The sequence below is a fragment of the Heloderma suspectum genome, chromosome 1 (genome assembly GCF_057233095.1).
Source record: "Heloderma suspectum isolate Gila_16-S chromosome 1, 16-S_ref, whole genome shotgun sequence".
Classification (NCBI taxonomy): Eukaryota; Metazoa; Chordata; class Lepidosauria; order Squamata; family Helodermatidae; genus Heloderma; species Heloderma suspectum.
Window position 1 is genome coordinate 172092473 of NC_139458.1, and position 18273 is coordinate 172110745.

An 18273-nucleotide genomic window follows, 5' to 3' on the forward strand; every position below is an offset into this window, starting at 1 on the left:
TTGAATCAATAGTTTTTCTTTACCTACATGTTACTTGAATATAGGACAATTTAATTGTGTAGTGATAAGAACTCGGCAGTATGGACCAGTTCACACATTATGTTAGTTTGGAAGATTGGAAATAAGAGTTGTGCTTGCATGCTTCACCCAAACCAGGATTGGAAAACAGTTTCATACCATGATTTTCAATCCTCCTTTGGAGGTCAAGTGCAAACCATTGCTTGGACAGATAACCTCAGTGCTTGTTAGCAGTTCTCCCAGCCATGGTTTGGAGAAATACAACGTTTGGGTTGTATCCAGCTGAGTCCACTGACCAGTGCAACAGACGCTGCTGCCAGAATGGTTTGCCCTCCCCCATACAGCTCCCTCTGCACGCCCCAATCTGCTTTGGAGGTTTGTGGAATCCTCAGATTTACGTTACAGGGATCATTGGGGGCAGGGCTGTGGCTCAGTGGTACAGGACATGCTTTGCATGCAGAAGGTCCCAGATTCAATCCCTGCTATCTCCAGATGGGACTAGGAAAGAATCCTTCCTGAAACCCTGGGAAGCCACTGCCAGTCAGAGCTGCAGCTTTCTAGTAATATTTAATTTTATATTTAGATAGGGCTGGTCTTTAAAAATACACTCAGAGGCAAAAGGAAGCAATAAAATGTTCTAAACCATGCAGAAATTAACTGGGAGTTTCAAAAATTCACTTAAATGCACTTGTACTACTAATGTAGCAGGTCATCTTGAGAGAAGAGTTTAGTCTTTAAAAATAAGAAGGCCACATTTTGGCCAAGTTACACAGAGGGCGAGTTAACATGACACAACAGCCCATTGTGGGTTAATTTACCTGCAAGGAACTGCAACGCATGCCAGCCGCCATTATGAATATGCAAGCCCCAGCTGGGGTTTACCATGGTTTTTTGTGTCATCCGAACCCAAGCGGCGGGAGTTATTTGAGGGTTAAACAACCTTTGCATAACCCTAATACAGACCACAGGTTAGGGTTGTTTAACCATCAGATAACCACAGGTTAGGGTTGTTTAACCATTGTTTAACCCTGCCGTCTGTGTTCTGACAACATAGCAAGCCCCAGCTGGGGCTTGAGTATTCATAATGGCAGACGGCACAGACCACATCACCCTGAAGGTTAATTAACCCACGGTAGGCTGTTGTGTCCAAACCAGATCAATGCCCATCTCATAGGTTAGATTGATCCATATGGATGGAGAAGTCCACAGTAGGATGGTAGAATTTGTTTTGCTCAAAGGCACTGGCCCAGTTTGTATGACACGAGGGTAGTTAATAAGCCATGGTGGCTTATTAACCACCCGTGCACATGCCAGCACATTTCCCTTACCTTCACCCAGCATGGGTTGTTGTGACATAGGAACCCGGTTACAGTGGTTGGTTGGGGTGGTTGACAAACCACCCAGCAACCCTACAACAGAGTATGGCTGGCTTATTAGCCACCTTCATGTCATGCAAACCCAGTTACTCTCTAGGTGGTAAGAGCAAATATTTCTTGACCTAGCTATCACAATGTACGTAAAATTGTAAGCAATATTCAGATTCTTAGATTCAAATGTATGTTCTAGAGTTGCTGAAATATTTGACAGTGATTGCCAGTGCTCAAAACACAGTCAATTGACCAGAAAAACAATATTGTTTGCCCATCTCCCCAGCCGTAGTTATGCCACACTGAACAAACCGAAACATGTAGTATTTTTTAGCATCCAGAAAAAAGGAAACATCAAATAAATTGGGTAATAATGGTCAGAAACCAGTTGTTTGTGCAGTCTTGAAGGGATCAAGACATGCTGGAGAACGAAACCTTCATATTTCTTTCCTTTAGATGTTTTCGGTTTGGATTGTGAAAACTACTAAATCTTTAATTCATATTTGCAGTGAACAGGTCTGGTAGCCTAGTACATTCTGGAAGCTACAAAAGAACTTATTTAGTTCTTAACTAAATCTCTTTTTTATATATATTTTGAAAAACAAGTGTGAGAATATTGTGGTATTCTACTCTTGAAGCTGTGGTGACTCCTCAAGCAATGAAGAGTGAGTTTGCCACCCTCCATGCATGCTGTGCCAAAAAGCAACCTCACAACAACACATTCAGTTGTGACACATAGGCCTTGGGGCCTCTCAGTGCTCCATCTGGTGTATCCAGCTGCATGATACCCACCATGGTTCACAAAAGAAAAGGGGCATATAAATGCAGGCATATGAGCTGACTAATTTGCCTTGAGGGGAGAATTTCCCTTTTTTCCCTCAGATGGCGTAATCAGTGATATACCCTGTGCAGCTGAGCATGGATTAAACTGATGAAGCTTTTTTCATACAGCATGTCCCTGTACCACTCCCTATTATGCATCCCCAGAGGACCAATAGTTTATTACCAACAGGGTCCTGTCTAAACAATGTTAGTGACAGGTGGAATGATCTTTAGCTGCTTCCAAGCACAGGGAGTGGATGTACCTTAAACTTATGGAAACCTTTTATTTATCATTCCTCTCTGGGACCCTCAGGTTATTATGACATATATTCCCAAGACAGTTGGCTTCCAAATCTGGTAATTGCAAGCTAGCACAACATAGTTCCTGCAATGTGGTCTACCAGCCTGCCAAAGGCTGCATTTACAGGTGTTCTTCAAAGGCAAGAACATGCAGCTGTCTCATTGTGTTACCGCAATATGGTGTTGAACTCCAGCTTTATGAAGAACCTGTGCATCTGCATGTTTTGATACCTGAGTAGGCATGGCGGAGAATTCCGCCACGGATCTCGGTGAGGCTGAATGCCAGCGCATTCGGCCCCCCGAAATCTGTGGCGGAACGAAGCCCCCCGCCCCGTGAAATGGGCCCAGAACGGAGCCTACCTTTGTCGGCCGTTCCGGTGCTCCTCGAATGGCAGCCGCGTCTGCAGCCGCCATTTGCTTCTTTCGAATGGCCGTGATAGGCTACGTAAATACGTAAATAAGTAAAGGATGCCATTTGCGACCCTGCGGAGCTGTGATAGGCTACGTAAATATTTACATAGCCTATCATGGCTAAAGCGGGAACGCGAATGGCATAGGGGATGCCATTTGCATCCCTGCTTTAGCTGTGGTAGGCTACATAAATATTTACGTAGCCTATCACAGGCCGGCGTAGGGACGCAAATGGAGTCCCCTACACAGGACGCCATTTTCATCCGCAGCAGCCCGGCAGCGGCTGGAAGTCCCGCTGCGGGTTGGCCTGGCCAGCAGCTCTGCGGCCTGGCTGCGGAGCGGAGCCAGCCGGGCAGGAGTCCGGGGGGAAGTAACGGATTCCCTCCCATCTTGTCGAGGATTCCTGGGGGAGGAACGGATCGCCTCCCCCCACCTGCGGAACCAAGCAGAGTCAGGTAAGCGGGGTTTCGTACACCCCTATACCTGAGTGACTAAGGGACACTGTCTAGAGGGCCATAGGATATGCTCATTTCTGGGAACCTACCACCCCCCCTACACTGTTTCTCGTGATTAAATAAAATTAAGAAAATTGATATTCAGGACTTGAACATTTTTCTTTAAAGTATACTTTAAAGTATATTTTCCAGTGTTGACTGCAGGAAGATTTGGATGGGTGATGGGAAAGGTTACCATGTGGTGACTGGAGGCCATGAAGAACAGTTCCTAGTAATGCAGGACATGAAACTTCTATCCCTGAACTCTGGAGATTATTTGGTGAGTGGAGGGAGGGAGGGAGGGAGGGAGGGATAAAATTAGGGATGGTGGAGAATTTCTCCACGAATCTTGGGGAGGCCGAATGCCAATGGGACTTACCTTCCTCGAATGTCCCTCTCGGCGGTGGGTCCTGGCGGCGATTCAGCGGGGGCGGTGGCCGGTCTTCCGACCAGCTGCCACCGCCGCCATTACAAAGTGAAGGTTAAAACACACACACACACGTGATAGGCTATGTAACGATTTACGTAGCCTATCAAAGCTAGATTTCCAAAGTCAGCCGTGATAGGCTACGTAAATCGTTATGTAGCCTATCACGGGTGACTTTGAAGAAAAAAAAAAGCGCGTACACAAATGGCGGCACCCATGGGCGCCGTCATTTGCGTTCCTTATTTGGGCCTGGGTAGTCTACGTAAAGATTTACGTAGACTACGGCAAAAATAAGGGCAACGCTTGCATTGCCCTTATTCTCGCCGTAGTCTACGTAAATCTTTATGTAGACTACCCAGGCCCAAATAAGGAACGTAAATGGCGGCGCCCATGGGTACGTACACGCTATTTTTTTTTTTTTTGCATACGCGCTTTTTTTTTTCAAAGTCACCCGTGATAGGCTACGTAACAATTTACGTAGCCTATCACGGCTGACTTTGGAAATCTAGCCGTGATAGGCTACGTAAATGGTTACGTAGCCTATCACGTGTGTGTGTGTGTTTTTAACATTCATTTTTTTATTTCGCAGCCGGGGAGACGGAGCGCTTCTCCCTGGCCTGAATTTTAGCCAGGCGAGGCGGGGCGCCTCCCCCCCCGGCCTGAATTTCAGCCGGGTGAGGCGGGGCGCCTCCCCCCCTGTCCTGAACTTCGGGGGTAGAACCGAAGCGCCTCCCCCCCACCGCGAAGCAAGCTGCGGGACCAGGTAAGTGACTTTCGTACATCCCTAGATAAAACTGAGATTCTGCACCAGGTATTACATTTTGTATGAGGTGGTTTTTAGAAGATTTTCAGCCCAGATCGTAATTCTGTGTGGAAAAACCCTTCATGTAAACAGACTGTCATTTCACTTATAAATTTATTAATTTTAGCTGTAAGGATTGTGACATTTAGTAGCACTCTCTTTATAAAGTTGAACGAATAGGACTTGCAACAAAATGTTGCAGTGTGGAGTGCCTCTGTATTTCAGCAACACCCTCTTCCAAGATACTCCACTCTCTCCCCCGACCACAGGTTTTCCATTCCCCCCCCCCCGCCCTCCAGTACACTCAGCATTCTGTGGCTACCAAGCCTTCTGAAAAACTTGGCATCACCCAAGCATGCCAATGACCTCCATCTTGTTTTTCAGTTGGCCGATTTTGGCTACAGTCCTGTTGGCAGTAATCAGCTGAATTTGCCTCTAGAGTTAAATAAAGTTGTTTTTATGTGTGTCAAAATATTTGCCATAAACATTCAATTACAATGTCTACTTGTTCATACTAGATTTTGAATTCTCTCTAGACCTGTATCTTTCAGAATGTCTTATTCGAAAGGGGAGATGGCTCTATGTTTTCACCCAGTAATTCCATTATCAGACAGACAGAAGAGGAACCTTCTTACAACTTGCATTCTGTAATGCTATAAGGTTTGAAATTATTTGGAATGTCTTGATCAAGGGAATATCCTTCATATGAGATGCTAAAGTAGATATTTGAACAGATGAAAATTGGTTGACTAACTCTGAGATTGAGATGTGAAGGCCCAGAAAATTCAGGAAATAACGGGTTTTTTCCAAAGACCGTTTTTGTTTTTTCCCAAAAAAATTGAAAAATTCAACAGCTTTGGAATATGAAATACTTTATTTTAGAATTTAGGACAAAGTATTTTTATATTGTTTCCCAGTATTTTCTCCCCCGCAAAATGTTTTCTAAAAACTATGTAATAAGAACACTTCTATAGAAAGGCTAGAGATGTAAAATGTCTGGAAATAATGAAGCCATGGGGAAAAAGACTTTTCTAATCCTCTGTGTAAGAATCCCATCATAGTTCTTTCATACCTTATTAAAATTATTGATCTAAAGTATATTTTACTGATAGACATTTATGCTCAGTTTCCCAACATGTGGGTAGAGTCACCATTGTACATTCTTGACAGCTTGGGTTTTGTTCTGTAGAGTCCTATGTTTCTGATGCTGTAGCAGTCAATGTAGTTCTAATCTATTCAGACAATAATTACAAATTTACTAACTGAGTTTACTTCTAAAAGTTTAAAATATGATGACTTTATGAGCAAACTAAGCTATACATAAAATAACTTTAGGAATGGAAAGGCTGTTTTATGCTCCTAAAGCAGCTCTCCCCAACCTGGTGCCCTCCAGATGTTTTGGACTAGAGTGCCCAACATTTCTGACCATTGGCCATGCGGCTTGAGGCTGATGGGAGCTGAAGTCCAAAATACCTGGAGGGCATCAGTTTGGGGAAGGCTGTCTTAAAGCAACAAAGTGATTTTAGATCTGTAAAGAGCACTAAAGCAATAAGTATTGCTTATTTTTCAATTTTTCTGGACATTTTACATCTCTGCTCTGAGATCTCTCATGAGTTCATTGGATTGCAAGTAGCTAGTAAGGGGAATTGTCATACCATTGTATAATGTAATCCTTACAAACGGTTGTATAATGTAATCCTTACAAAATGTATATTGCTTTTAAATGTCTAAAACTGAGTATAGTATCCCAACACTTACAAGGAATCATTACCTCAGTTCAATAAATTGAACTTCTCAATAATTGTAAACATAAAGCCTGCAGTATTCTGAGAAGTTATCCTGGTCCTGATATAGTGTGTAGATCATGACTGTTAACATATCAATAAAGGTTTGCGCCACTGCTGGAAATTCAGCCAAAGACTCATCTTCTGAAATGGGAATATGCAGTTAGGAATTGCTTTTTTCAAGATATTTACATGCCCTTTTTGCCATACAAAACTTTGCAAAAGTACCCACACTTATATAACTACAAGTAAATGGTAATCTCATCATACTTCACTGTAAAGTTTTGCTAATTTTAAAAGTAATCTTGTTAAGGGTAAACTCATTAATTCAGAATTCTGTCTCCGTCAAGAAGCTTGCAGTTCTGTGCAATGACACAAATGTCTTGAATTAATGAAATGATTCTAGAATGTTGTTACTTGAGGCAGTTGTAGTGTCTTCTTTTAAGAAACAGTTTAGTCTTAAACAATGTAATGTGGTGTTCTACTCTAATGAGTACTCTTTATCCTGTTGTATAACAAAATAATTGCTTCTATTATTTAAGGTAAAATTAAGCTTTTTTGTAAGATATTGTAGCAGGTCTCAGAAATAGGAAGAAACGCACAATGTATTGCAGTATAAATACTATGATGCCTTCTATCATTCTAGTTTTTACTGAGATATCTAGCATCAGTCAGCCTGAGTCATGGCTGCAATGGGTGGTTGCCAAATTACTTGAAGGTGGGAATGAACAGTATAATAGTCACCCCCACATGGAAAAAATTCTAGAGGATATTCCATATCGACCATGATATCCTTCTGGGCTCTCTGGTGGGGATGGGTTTATGGGGCACTGTTTTTCACTGGTTCCATTCATTCCTGGAGGTCCTAAGAGGTATTGCTGGGAGACTGCTGTTCAATCTCATGATCTTTGGCCCACAAGTATCACAAGGTTCCATCTTGTGTCTCATCCTTTTAAACATCTACATTAAGCCAGAGGTTTGGAATTAGGTGTCATTAATATGCTGACAACACACAGCTTTACCCCTTGTTTTCATAATTCAGCCCAGGGATGCTTGGATGGACTGAACAAATGAAAACATAATCCAGACAGGACAGAGATAGTGCTGGTCAGGAAATCTGGAGATGTGGGAGAAGCACAAGAGACAGGGCCTTTTCAGTACTGGTGCCAAGACTCTGGAATACCCTTGTGGTAGAGTTCTACCAGGCTCCCTCTAACTCTGGATGTCCTGCATTGTGTAGGGGGTTGGACTAGATGGCTACAAGGTCCTCTCAAACTCTATGACAGTTTCTATGAAAACATTTTATTTTGCTGTCTTAAATTCAATTTACTAAATTCCTGCATCTACATTGTATTTTTAAATCTTGTATTTCTGGTGTTTAAATGTTTGCTTTTAATTGTATTAATTGGTATCACATTTGCCATTTTACAGTACAATTTTGGATTGCATTGTTGGAAACAACATTGTTTCCATGGGTTGGATCCAACAGTGCCCTTATGTACAGAACCTGCCCCTACCAGAAATGAATGTTTCTGCGCCTTGGCACTTGCCCCTAGAAACGCTACATCATGGCCACTGCATCCACCGGCATGCCTGGGCTGCCCGTACAAGGGCACCTTTGGATACTGCCCCGTGACTCAAGAAGTGATATGAGAGCTTTGCAGGTTAGGGATTTTTGTTCAACATGGAGAAAAAGAAATCGAGATGAAATAATGTTAACAATGTTCAAATATTCAAAGAATACCAGAAATGTCAGAATCAAGCCATTGATTTGTGGCAGCCACCATTTTTTTTCTCCCAATATGTCCTGGTATGACACTAGTACTGGGATATTCTGGGGAACAAAATGATGGTAGTCAAGAAGACTTCTGTCATTGCTACTGCCTCAACCATCACCACTGGTGGAGGTGAAAATTAATATGTGAAATAAGGCATCAAAATCCACATTTCTAAATTATTTTCTTTCCAAATACACATTTCTAAATTATTTTCTTTCCGAATACACATTTTAACTGTGTTTTGATATTTTTTTGAGCTGAGAATGTGTTGGAACAACCATTGGATAACTACAGAGTGGCCCAAAAGTAGGTATACAGTATAGTTTATTTGCATTTTATTACATTGTTTATTACATTTACATTTGTTTAACACTGTTTAATCTCATAAGTGCTCGAAATGTATTCCATCAACGTTGCAACATTCCTCAAACCTGTCCAGAACACTGTGACACACAGTACAACACAAATTCTGGTCTGCATCAATGTCCATAAATGCTTCCGAGGTGAACTCTTGTAATTCGTCCACTGTCCAGGGATTCCTCCCAAAAACCTTATTCTTTACTACACCCCCAAAAAAGAAGTCCATTGGTGTTAAGTCGGGTGAACGTGGTTCATTAGAAATTTGGTTACGCATCATCTCACAGAATTGCAACCATCAGTCTGGGTCGTACTCCAGAAGACCATGTAACAGTCTTGGACGGTACGGCTTCAATTTCAATTTATGCATTAAGCGTTACAAGGACGTTCTAGGTATGGATAGCTGCTTAGACTCATGTCGTGTGGACTTTTTCGGACTGTTCACAAATGTCAGAGTGACTCTCATCTCATTTTCCTCTGTTATAGATGTCCTAGGACATCCAGATTTCGGTGCATTAGCCACTGTACCTGTTGCTTCAAATTTATCTCTGAGACGATAAATTGTCAGACGTGTTGTCGGAGGAGTGTCAGATGCTTCTTGCCACGCTGTGCGCACCCGCTCAGCATTTTCAGTCTTCCAATACTGCTTTAGAATCCACTTTCTTTGTTCTTGACTCAAGTTCGCTGCCATTATTCACAATATCAGTAAAAAAAATAACGAAACAACTAAACAACTGTATACCTACTTAAAGGCGTCACTCTCCTCATTCTCTACACTTAACTGATTTAACTGTCACTCCCTGTCACTCACTCTTCCCAACTGTCATTCTGACTCCACCCACACATCTTCTACTCAAACATTCTCTCCTCCTCCCATCAACATTCTAAACAACAGTACACCTACTTTTGGGCCACCTGGTATGTTCTGATCTGTTCTGATGTCCAGGAGGTGGAGATTAGGTCAGTTGGTATTAGAATTTGCCTTCACATGTCTCTCCTTCACTTGTCTGTTCTCTGTATTAAATTAGAGATTGTAAACCTTCTGAGCAGGTACCTGTCCTCTTGCGTTTTGTAATGTATGATATACATTGATGATTCTATATAAATAATAAATAATAAGTCATTTAAAATAAACCACAAAGCAATGAACAGACATGATGGGGCCCTGAGCCCTGTTCTCTCTGTGGTTGCTGGACTTGGGGCCACTGAGAGTCTACAAAGCCCTTTTCAGGTATTAGTTCTGGCTGATCTCTCAGTGAATTTCCTGTCACTGGCCACAATGGACAAATCTGAAGAATTTGATCAAATAATTAGTAAAGACATGTTTTGCAGTAGAACTAACAAATCATTCTATTTCTAGGTGGTTGTAACTTGTGACATGTTCTTAGGCACTCCTTGTCTATTACCGTAATAATTATATTTTTTTTATCAGATATCTCAATGAGTTCTATTAAAGTCTTGTGATAAGACATTTAATTGATAGCACTTAAATAAAACTTTAATTACACTTGTTTGTTGGTTACTAAATTGTCAGTAGAGTATCTTAAGGATCAAAATACTAACTAATAGATAATAAATGCTGTGCCATCTTTAAATGACCAGAAATTGAGACAGAATTGTTTATACTTGCTGGGTGAAACTATTCCAAGGCAGTTGGCTACAATTATTTCATTTGTTAATGAAATTTTGGATGTTCCCCATGATGACTTCTTAAGTTATAATTTACAGAAAAATAGATTCTACAGTATGTTTGTCAAATCCATGCATTGCCTAGTAAATACCTAATAACGTATAACGTATGAATGATTTTTAGGTAAATCAGCAGTTGCAGGTAATCCATATACAGTTCAAATTAACTAGACCCAATATAGCATACCTTTCTTGAAAATGTATATCAGGCTAAGGGAGCAATCCTATGGCTCCTTTTCAGATCCCTAGCACTGAGGTCGTAGACAGCGCTATGACCTCGGTGCTGGGAATTGGGGCTCCCTGCCCCCTCCCGCTCGCAGCCGGCATGGAGGGAACCGCACTGGCTGCCTCTACAAGCTCACAAACTCAAGTTTGGAAGGAGGGAAAGGGGGCGTGTCAGTGGGAGGGAAGGGGACGGCTTATGTCGTATCCATCCCTTCCAAGCCTCCATCCCTCCCGTTCCCCAAAGACTCTACTCGATGGGCAAAAACACTCATCTAGCTAAAATGCAGAGTGGGAGGCACAAGGTGGATCTCATAGGATTGCACCCTTATATTTAATACAAAATTAATCTTGATCTAAATAACCTTTCCAGAATAGCAATAAAAATACTGGATTGTATCCAATGATGGCTTTGCGGTAGTGGAAAGTGCTTCTGCTGATTTTTGCCAATCCTCCTTACCTACTGCAGCCCTCCATCCCACATCCCATATTGTTCCAGAAGGCTCCCAGCTGTCAGGAGCAGCTTTTAAGGATGCAGAATCTGCAGTGACTAAGAGTAGAATCTGCAAACATCAGGTGCACTGCCTTGCATGAGCATAGATGGTTCCCCTAGTACAGGGGTGGGCAACTTGTGGCCCTCCAGATGATGTTGGACTGCACCTCCCATTAGCCCTAGCAGACATAGCCAGTTGTGCGGGACGATGAGAGTTAAGCACAACAACATCTGGAGGGCCACAAGTTGCCCATCCCTGCCCTATTATAAAGCCACCATTGGATACAACACACTAAATCATGTAAGAAATCAGCAATCTGTATTTTGGTAATCTTACTTTGAAAGGCGTGTTATACATTCCATATGTTTTATAAAGGGCAGTAGGAATATAGTTTAGCATCTACATTCACTGAAGAAAATTCATGCTCATAAATGTTTGTTACTTTGAAAGACAAACTTGTATGTAAAGAATGGTGGTTGCCTGACACATTATACTGTAACCTAATGTGTAACTATTTTGTTTTTCAGGTTATCATGGATACCATATATTATTAGATATAATTAATAATCGCTGAAAGCATACCAACTTGACCAAAAAACAAAAACAAATCTGAAACAGCAAACACAGGGTTGTATGTTTTGTAAAGCATATTTGGAATATGATTGAAAGGTGTGTTTCACCTTACCTGAAAAGATATACTGTTGAACCAGTTTCCAGAGGGGTAGCCATGTTCATTGCAGAAAAACTTCCTTAAAATGTCTAAGGCAGCTAAAAGTCTAAAAGCAATAAACAACAATATTAAAAAATGACAAAAATAACAAAACCATATAAGAACTGATTGTCTAAACCAGAAAGGAAACAGGGTGATAAGGTGTCCTTCTATAATGGCTACTAAATTCTGGTCACCTGAACTTTCTAGCCCATCAGTGGAAAGAGGGAACATTTTGTGGGAGGTAAGATTTTTCATGAAATCTCTGCCTCCACCCCAAATTGGCATCGCCAAAATAAGTGAAGTAGAGAAGAAAGCAGCTGTGGTTAAGCTCATTGGAGGATCTGCTTAAATGTTCAGAGATTAAGGGTGCAATCCTATGCATGTATGAACAGAAAAAAGGTCCTACCACTCCCAGCATTTCTCAGCCAGCATGACTGGCTGGGGAATGCTGGCAGTTGTAGGACTTTTTTCTGTCATAATACGCATAGGATTACACCCTAAATTTCAAAACAATGGGTAAAGTCCAGCAGAAATCCTATTTACGATAGACCCATTAAAAAGATTAGAACTAAGGTTAGAATGAGACTTAAGTCTCAGTCATTTCAATGGGTCTACTCTAAGTAGGACTTATGTTGGATTTTATCTAGTGAGAGTAAGGAGTGGCTTAGGTTCTCAGTCCTAAGCCAATCCTTACGCATAGGAAATGGAAGAAATTATGAGGCATAGGAAAGGGAAGAAATTATATGAGATCAGACTAAGGGGGAAAGGAAATGATTTGTCAAGTTTCTATTAAGTGAAGAGGGGATGAATGAAAGGGAGGTTTGGTTGAGAAAGATGTGGTTTTTACCTCTGAAATCCAAAAGCCCAAGAGTAAAAATAAAAAACAACGGGGTAAACTGTAACAAATATTTATTAATCTAACTTGTTTCTTAGGGAGCAATCCTGTGGGTGCAAGACAGTGGCTAGACGGCCATAGAATATCTTGTTTTCCAGGAACTGACCTTGGAGCCCACACTCCGAGGTCGGTTCCCAGAGAACTGAGCTCCCTCGACTTCCGCGCTGCCCCAAAGGCAGCACAGAACAGGCCCATCCTCTGCACTCGCAAGAGGAGTGCGGAGCGGCCAAAAAGGGGCATGTCTGGGGGCGTTCTGGGGCAGGGAGGGAAGACATGCCTGTACGACTCATCCAGTGGGTCATACAGCAGCCTCCTCCCCCTCTCAGCCCTCCCGCAGCTAGACAGCTGCAGTCAACTGTCTAGCTGAAAAGGCAGAGCAGGAGAAGCACAGAGGGGACGATCCCTTCTGTGCTTCTCCTGCCCTGCATTGGATAGGCGGTCACCTCCAAGTTCAGAGGTAGCCACCTATCTGGATAGGGTTGTGCCCTTACTCTTTGATTATAATGGTCCTTCAACAGGGAAAATTCAGATTAAAGTCATTTTCAAAGTTGAATATGCTGTCTCTTTAATCTCCAGTGTTACCCTGATGAAGGACCATTGTATGTACGTGTTGGATTATTAATAAATATTTGTTCTTGTTTACCTTTTGGGGGTTTGTTTGTTTGTTTACTCTTGGTGCCCTTTGGGGGGGTTCCATTTTGTTAGACCTAACTTCTCCCAGCCAAAGAATAGCTTATAAATTGGATAAGATAGGCTGTTGGTTAAGTTTTTTCTGAGGAAGAAGCTGAAATTTCCATTCATTCTTAAACCTAATGCAGCCTATCCTTTATGTCCAATTGTGGGATATCTTAAGATAAACCCATACTAATTTAGGCACTGGAGCCTCGAAGTGTACCTTTCAGTTGCAGGCAGCAGATTTTGTATTGCCATGAAAGGCACCAAATTACGCAGTTTGTTTATATTTTCTTAGACTGTGAGATGAGCAAGCGACATTTGGCTTTTATGCCTCAGGTGCCAGAATGTCTTGGGCAGTGTCCAGGGCAGTATTCAGCAGGCCATTTTCCCCTCAAAACAAGGAGTGAGATAAGAAGGCCAACAATGCCAGTCATATAGATACACCACAGATCATCTGTACGTTCAAAAAAATGAGAGATCATCCATTGTTTGTTTGCTTGTTTCTTCTTCTTACCAGCAACCCTTGGGAGGGGTCCCAGGTGCAACCTGTACCTGGTAGAACCTAATTTGAAAGTCTGCAGTCTACTCCTACTTTCCCTCTCAAGATTGTAACCAAATGCTGATTCCATGGTTTCGAATCAGTCACTTCTCCCCCCCTCCCCCGCATTTGCTTTCTCTACCATCTTGTCTGATGAAAACTTCTGAGATGCATAACTGACTCACCTATTGCGCAGTGGAACTGTTATCCAGGTTTTCGGCACTTTGGCAGAATGGGTGCATGAATCCTGATGTATTTCAGGTTACTGAAGTCTTCTTTAGAAATCCTTTCTGAAATTTGAGAAAAAAATATATTTTATTGATTGCCATTGAAATTATATCCATTTTGTGTTAGAAGTTTATCTAGTGTACTCTTTTGCAGGAGCCCTTTGTATTTTTGGCAGGTTTTGTTTGAATAACATGGGCATGTTACTGGTGACAAGAGTTTTGGTTTTGCTTAGTACTACGCAAGTAAACAAAAGAAATCAATGAATAATATGGCAGGAAAGTTAAGTGTTAATGGAGTGTTCCCCTTACTTGAATACAAATGTTGCCCTCAGTCTAATTTCACTGCACCAAGAATATCGCACAGTTTTCAGTTTCAGGCTTCATAAAGTTGACAATACTTATGATTTAAACATAAAATGAAATTATTAATACCGCTTTTGTAGTTTTATAAATGACTGGCTGAATTTTTCCAAAAGTGATGACCAGCCAGCAGCTTTTAGTGTAATAAATATTTGCAGAAGAATTAAGTACCTTGAACACAAATATGTTCTGTTTGGTAGGCAAAATATATTAGAATATAGTAAGTAATTGCGGTGTGTTCAAAAAATAAAGCTTATAACTGAAGAATGCAAGGACTTAAGAAGGAGAATAGAAGCGTATTCACTTTAAAGAACATAAGAACAGCCCTGCTGGATCAGAGCAGAAGCCTATCTAGTTCTGCATTTTGTTCTCCACAGTGGCCAACCAGATGTTTATGGAAAGCCCCAAAGCAGGACATGAAGGGAATAGCCCTCCTGTTGTTCTTCCCCAGCAATTGGTATTTAGAGGCATGGTGCTTCTGATACTGGGGATAGCATATAGCCATCATGACTAGTAGCCATTGATAATCTTATCCATGAATTTGTCTAATCCTTGTTTTAAGCCATCTAAACTAGTGACTGCCACTACATCCTCTGGCAGCAAATTCCATAATTTAACTATGTGCTTTGTTAATACAAATATTTTCCTTTTTAAAGCATAATTCTGACTGCCATTCCAAATGCAGAACCCCTGTAAATTACCCATGGCTCATTTCTGTCCTGTGTTTTAGTCAGTCCAAAACTAGTAAAGTTTGTTGTTCAAAGTAGAGGATGAGCTCAGGAATACAAGGACAACAATTGTGAGCTGGACATACACCCATCTTGGCTGACAAAAGCAAGCCAGGAAAAGGTGTGTGTGTGCCCTTGGTAGATACTAAGTGTTCTAGAGAACCCATATTCTGAACTGGCAACCTGAATCCTCCCCCCCCCCCCCCGGTTCTGTTCAGGTTTAAAAGAGATTGTTCAGGTTCTGTTCCAGTTCAGGGAAAAATAAAGGTTCATTCTGGGGTTTGGTTTGGGTTCAATTTGAGTCCCTGCTTCAGATCTTTGTAGTTCCTAATAAAGTAGCCTAAACAGCAAGTGGTTATTCCTGATACAGCCACAAATTTGATCTAAACCTCACTGAATGTTAGTGTTGAGAAAAGGGTTTGGTAACACAAACCCGCACTGTGTCCAAAATATATTTTATAGAAGGAAAATATGAAAAATGCAAGGGCAAATGTTACATGCATATAACTAAGCACATCTACAACATGACCACAAGTCATGGTATATAATGTTTCATTGCATGATTTGGCAGTTTATGCAAATTGTTTCTGTAAGCAGTTGGCAGGAACAGTTTGTATTACCCTGTTATAACTTAGTAGGTTCTCATTACCTTAGATCAACTGCTTTATTATTATTGTTGGTGCTTTACACAGTATTATTCTTGCTCATGCCATTTAAATACTGGTGTTGATAAACATTAATAAAACAGAGTATATTATTTCTGTAATAATTGTATTATATGCTAATATTCGATTGAGTTTTTACTATTTTTAATTAATACATGAAAGGAATGCAGTTAACTAGCCACATAAGATTTTAGACAGACTTTCAACCTAGTAGGTGAACTAAAAGGACCATGCTTTTTGCAAATCTGTAAATTAGGTATTGGTATATAATGGGTCCCAGAATGTATTTACTCATTACCTGGGATGTACTTTATACTGCAGACTTATCAAATACTGACCCAGAGTGGCTTATCTTGATAATTGCTGATTTTTTATAATGTTCTGTCCATTTGCAAAATAACATACTTGTTCTAAAAACTAAGAAGGTTTAAAATATATTTATAAACTGATCAACTTTAGAAACATAATACATTGCTGTTTATTTTTGGTCATACTACATGGAAAGGCTCATTTTTCAACATATGCTAGGATGAAATGGGAGATGCTGGTACCATAGTGATTTGGAGGTAGGGACTGCATGTGCAAAATAAGTGCCAGTATTTTCCTAACTAGGTAGAATATGATAGTCTAGGAAATGATTTTACTTGACTTCACCTGTTTGCTTTTCTACTTTATAGTGAATAGATACTTTAAAACCCACCAAATACATATTTTGCTCTTTCTTGTCCCCCATCCGGTTTCCCTATGAATAAAGATATAACAGAATTTGGAGGAGGTTCTACTGTCTTCACAGAACATCCCTGTATGGGAACGGATACCCATGGGCAGATGGATTGGTAGGCTGGGTGGAACTTGCTTGAACCTGGAGTTTGAGCAACTTGTGCCGAGCAAGCAGGAAAGTTCAGTAACGGTATGGGAGGGCTGAATTCTTATTCATCCCTCATATACAGCTGGCTGTACCTATGCAGGGATGAGTTATGCCTTAAGATGGGTGGGCAACTTCAGGAGTTGTGGGGGCCATTTTTGCCACACAGTCCCCCCCCAATATATCCAAAGAATTAGCAGTCTGCTGTCATAATTTGGTGGCAAACCGCCAAATTTAACTTGTTCTGAAGCTGACTTTGACCCTTTTAGCGCACTGTACCACCTACAGAGCACAAAAAGGGTCAAAGTCAACTTCAGGACAAGCTAAATTTGACCATTTGTGCTCTGTAACTCTTTTGCTGCTGAATTGGGGGGGGAGCATGCAGCCCACAGACTACGTGTTGCCCACCCTTGTCCTAAGACAACAAAGAATTTAACATTTATGTTCTCTTAGACATTTCATTGGTAAATACAGAAATAGAATTTCACCATTGCATTCTCTAATTCGTTATTTGAATTAACCAAGTAAAATATGTATTATCAACGAAGTCCTCAGTGTTGTATTCAGTTTTTTCAAACATAGAAAACAAGTAGTGTATTTCTGACATCATAGTTTCTTGGCATTTACATTTCTTTCTGAAGGCTAGTAGCTTTATATACGTTTGTCCTCTTAATTTAAAATGGTTACCAGTGGTACAACTTGTGATCCTAGTCATTTATTTATGCTTATGTACTGCTTAGTATGTGCTGGTTCTAGTATTCAAAAGTAAAACTAGTGGAATTTCTACAGGCAGTATGTGCTACCCTGTTTAAAAGTTCCATCTTGAATCCAGAAGCATTAATCTTTTCATATTTAAAAAATGGGTCACTGCCGTTATGTAGTCTTGAAAGAATACATGCTTCAGATCTGATTTACAAAACATTTTTGTCATTTTTATTTGACAAAAGAAGGAATATATGTAACATCCAACAATTATAACTTCAGATTGATCTTGCAAAAACTAGATTTTAAAAAAATTATTTGGACATTGCTATTTTCTTTTCAAGGCTAAAGGTAGCACAATATAAACATAAATACAATTAAAGATGGACAACATTAAATGAAATACAGCAGCTGCATCAAAAAGCAATTGTCCTCCATCAAATGCTTTCTGAAATGGGTATGCTTTACAGTCCTTATGAAAAACATTTATGGAAGGGACCATGCCCACATGTAATCAGGGGGGTATTCCACCTCCTCAGGACTTGGTTCCCCAGGAATGCCCCAGGGAATAACCCGCCCACCCCCCTGTGTCTGGAGGGGGTCACATTGCCTTCCTCAGATTCTGAGGACCCCAGCTATAAAGGTACTGCCATGTTGCAGCCATTTCTCTGTTGTCACAGCTTGAGGTTTGCTGAAACAAACCAGGGCCCTTTAAGAGAGAAAGCCTCAGTCAAAATGGAGATGGGGCTAACCAGCCTAAAGGAAGCCAAAACCATACTTAAGGCTCATTCGTTAAGGCAACAATCTGTTGTTTGTTGGAGCAACATACAGGCAAGCTTGTCTGGCTTCCAGCCACAGCATCACTCAGAGCTCTCTGTGATGCTACTCTGTGCCTTCCTCTTTGGGAAAACAGACTCCTGCTTGATCAAAATCTAACTGAA

The 18273-nt window shown here is 40.9% G+C and overlaps 1 protein-coding gene across 10 annotated transcripts in view; it reads left to right on the forward strand.

Moving 5' to 3' along the window:
• Positions 1-18273, forward strand: part of MBD5 (methyl-CpG binding domain protein 5) — a 170640-nt gene that overhangs the window by 45689 nt on the left and 106678 nt on the right. For 4 of the 10 annotated variants that reach the window (XM_084810204.1, XM_084810243.1, XM_084810194.1 and 1 more), the window contains one exon: positions 4429-5301. The exons of 4 other annotated variants lie outside the window; for them this stretch is intronic. The gene's annotated coding sequence lies outside the window, so the exon portion shown is untranslated. The remainder of the gene's footprint in view (positions 1-4428; positions 5302-18273) is intronic. 2 more of the 10 variants (XM_084810221.1, XM_084810228.1) reach the window with 2 other exon arrangements.